This window comes from Apis dorsata, unplaced genomic scaffold (genome assembly GCF_000469605.1).
Source record: "Apis dorsata unplaced genomic scaffold, Apis dorsata 1.3 scaffold_111, whole genome shotgun sequence".
NCBI classification, from domain to species: Eukaryota; Metazoa; Arthropoda; class Insecta; order Hymenoptera; family Apidae; genus Apis; species Apis dorsata.
Genome location: NW_006263406.1, coordinates 184,905 through 188,451, shown reverse-complemented (window position 1 = coordinate 188,451; position 3,547 = coordinate 184,905). Strand labels below are relative to the sequence as shown.

The window sequence follows — 3,547 nt, the reverse complement described above, 5'->3', positions numbered from 1 at the left end:
AACACGTGTAGCGAGCATATTTGTAGCATCGTTCCGAAACGGAAGTGGCGGGCGAACGTGATTCGTTCCGTGCGTTTCCCCCTTCTTCCGAAGGGACTTCCCCGCGCGCGGGCGCTCGCTTATTTAAGAAACGTCTGCTCTGAAACGAGTGCCATCGGGTGTATTTTTGTCCAACGGTATGAAAGCGAGGTAGAAAATAGTCGAGAGAGAGAGAAATTCTTCCTTTAACCTTCGTGAAGAAGGTTAGTGATACCTTTCTTCCTTTTTTCCTCCCTTTTTCCATCGTTCCGTAATTCGAAAGGATCGAGATCTTCTTCCTCTTCTTCCTCGCTTTTCTTTCGATCGATCGACCGAACATTTTTCTTCTTCTTCGGTTTACGCGTTCGTTTCGACGATCGAAGTTTCCGACAAATCGAAACAAAGGACAAGCTTTGTAACGGATTGGATGTCGAGTGTGTTTCACGCGCGCCTCACGTTCGCATTTTCAAACAGCCTCTAGCGGCCGCCACGCGCGACACGAATGGAATTAATCGTATCCGACAAACGTGGACAGACAACGTGACCTCTTTGCGGAGGGGAAACGATACTCGCCGACCGAAGAGAGTAATTGCCGAAGAGAGAGAGAGAGAGAGAGAGAACGAAAGGCGAAGTTGATATCCCGTTTAAGGAAAGGAGGAAGAAGGAGGAGCAGCGACTCCATCGGGAAATGAGAAAAGCCGGGGAGAGGAAGCAATCGCGACCGGTTTCTGTTGCGCCGGTATTCGTGATTATTCGGTGGAAGGAAACAAAAGAGGAAGCGATACGATGCCAACACACTGTCCCCGTATTCTTCTTCTTGTCTCGCTGGAACGGCTGACACGTTTCTTTTAAAATGGAAAACGAGAAGTCTAGCCCGGCGTCTTTTCTTTCACATTTCTCTGGTCATCATTGATATCGCGCCATGTCATTGTCGTCCAGACATGCATCTCGCTGATTTTAATCGCGAACAAATCGAATTTGTTTATCAGGCGAAGTTCGTTCCGTCCTGTTATATATTTCACGTTTCCTTTTCTTGGGCCTCCACAGTTGTTTCCACAGATATTTAGTTGGAAACGCGTGGCGACGAAAAAAGGTGAGTCACGATGCACGCGATCTGGAAAAAGAGTCATTTCGAAAATTGACCGGGTGAAACGCGATCTCCAAGGGGAGTAATTAACCCGAAGGACAGATAAGAGGAGATTAAATTGGTGAGCGAGCTATTATTATCATCTACGTTTGGGAGAAACGTAGGTTCGAAGGTTTTAAGTTTTGCCTTATTCGATTTCGAACCACACCGATTAATAATAATTATTCGATTGGATTATTCGAACGAAATAGAATGAAATCGATTGGGTTCGAGAGATAAATTTGATATACGTTCCTCGAAACATGTAATGGATAAAACAAAATTGAATAAAATTTAGTCGATATCCGATTGTTTCGAAGATTTTAAATCAGACTCTTCCCTTTAAGCGACAGTGGATCGAATTCGAATGCATTCGATGAATCGCCCACGCGTCGTGCTCTCGAGGACCACGATTTTATGTAAATCGTTCGGCCACCCACGAGAATATTCTCGTAGAGAGCCGATCACTAAAAATCTGAGCGGATCGAATCGACGGTTTACGATGTTTTCAAAGAATTAACCGTCTCTCCAAACATCTCCAAAGAACTCGATGCATAGCCGAGGTCAAACTAATTAAAAGTTACAGGCCAAGGGGAAGAGAGAGAGAGGGAGAGAGGGAGAGAGTGAGTTCGCTTCTCGAACGATACACTCGCAAATAAAGGAAACGCGCAGTCGAGCTTGTGAGTCACGTTTATTGTTCATCGTTTAGCAACCCACGACGCCTTTCTCCGTTTAAATTAACGGCTCTTCTCTTTCTCTTTCTCTCTTCCTCCCTCTCTCCCTCTCTCCCCTCGGCTTTTCGTTGCCCGCAAGGGAAATGAACAGCCACTTGTGCAAACGCTACACGCGTACCGCAAGAATATCGCTCGAATTAGCGCTTCAAGAAGGGAAGATCTAATTATTTTCTCGTCCCGAATGCGAGAAGAATAACTCGATGAACTGAGACGACGAATGCGAGAATAGTTTAGAGAAAAAGAAAAAAAATTGTATTCAACCTAGCCTAACTCCTTATAATATCTCGTCACAAGTTTTTAGTACTGAGATATGTCCAGAGTCGAGCAACAATTTCGAATAAAGTTACTTCAAATATAAATAACTTCTACTTCAAATAATTCACTTCTTAAAATGCTCGAATAACGTTTATTCGCAGCTATATTAGCTTTTCGACCACTATTCCTAACCTAACCCAACTCCTTGTAATATCTTGTCATAAATTTTTAGTACTGAGATACGTTCGGAGTTGGGCATTAACTCGAAAAAGTAACCAGTTAAAAATTTCGAATAAAGTTACTATTACCGCTTTTCGACCATTTTACCATTACAATTAATTTCCGATTATCATTATGTATAAATTATGGAATATAATTTTAGTTTTAACAAAATATTTATCTTTTTGAAATTTCATTTCTTCTTTTCACCGATTCACCGGATAAAGTTTCGAAACGTTGATCCGATCAGCATCTCTCGATCGAATCGCAAAAGGTTAATCTTTTCTTACGAGAGAAAAAGAAGAAGAAGAAGAAGAAGAAGATATTCCCCAATGACTAATTGGCGGTCCAAAAATAATTCCATTAGACGAGAGGCGTGATCATCGACCTCGTTAGGCTTACGGGCTAATGGGAAGCTCGAGAAAGATTCGGCCGCGTGGAATTTTCGTTGAGCCATTCGTGGATGACTCACCTCGGCCACGACAGTTTGCCCTCCCGCTTCGTAACCCGCTTCGGCTATCGAGAACGTCTCGAGTTATCGCGGCTGGCTACGTCCTTTGTATCAATCAACGAAAATTAGATTCTCCTTCCCGCCTCGCCCCGTAACCGATATATAAAAGAGGAGCGCCGAGCCTTTCTCGGCTTAATGACAAAATGGTCGCGGAAATTGGATCGCCGTCGAGGATCGCCCTCGGAGTGGGGGACGACGGCAGAAATTGTTTCTTCTCGCGGCGCAGCAGAGTCGTCGCGATCGAATTCGCTCTCATCCGCTTGTCGAAATCCCTCGTCTGTCCTCCCTTGCTCTTCTCTCCCTTTCCAAACGACTCGATTATTTCGCTTTATTATTTGAAGCGTGCGAAACGACTTTTCCACCGCGCACTTTTACAATCAGTCGACGATCGAAAAGCGGGCAAAGATGACTAATAACTTTCGTCGTCTCGACGACTAAAATAAAGGAAAACTCGTGAAGCATCCGTTCCAATTTTTCGAACTGGAAAAAAGAAAAATCCTTAACGAGCCCTCCCGATTATTTTCGAATAAAACGGAGAAATTTTCGTCCTTCTTCCTTCGAAACGGCGGAGAAATGCCTCCAGAGAGAGAGAGAGAGGATGAGACAGCGTTCGTGCGCGACTAATCGTGGCAATCCAACGCTCGAACGAAATCGAACGAAAACCAGGCCTGCCGCTGTCTCTCG

At 44.3% G+C, this 3,547-nt stretch overlaps 2 long non-coding RNA genes across 2 annotated transcripts in view; one reads left to right on the top strand and one right to left on the bottom strand.

Moving 5' to 3' along the window:
* The window catches only part of LOC102674955, a 34,795-nt gene that overhangs the window by 5,899 nt on the left and 25,349 nt on the right, over nt 1-3,547 (bottom strand). The window lies entirely within an intron of this gene.
* The window catches only part of LOC116185150, an 18,051-nt gene that overhangs the window by 988 nt on the left and 13,516 nt on the right, over nt 1-3,547 (top strand). The gene's annotated exons all lie outside the window — the stretch shown is intronic.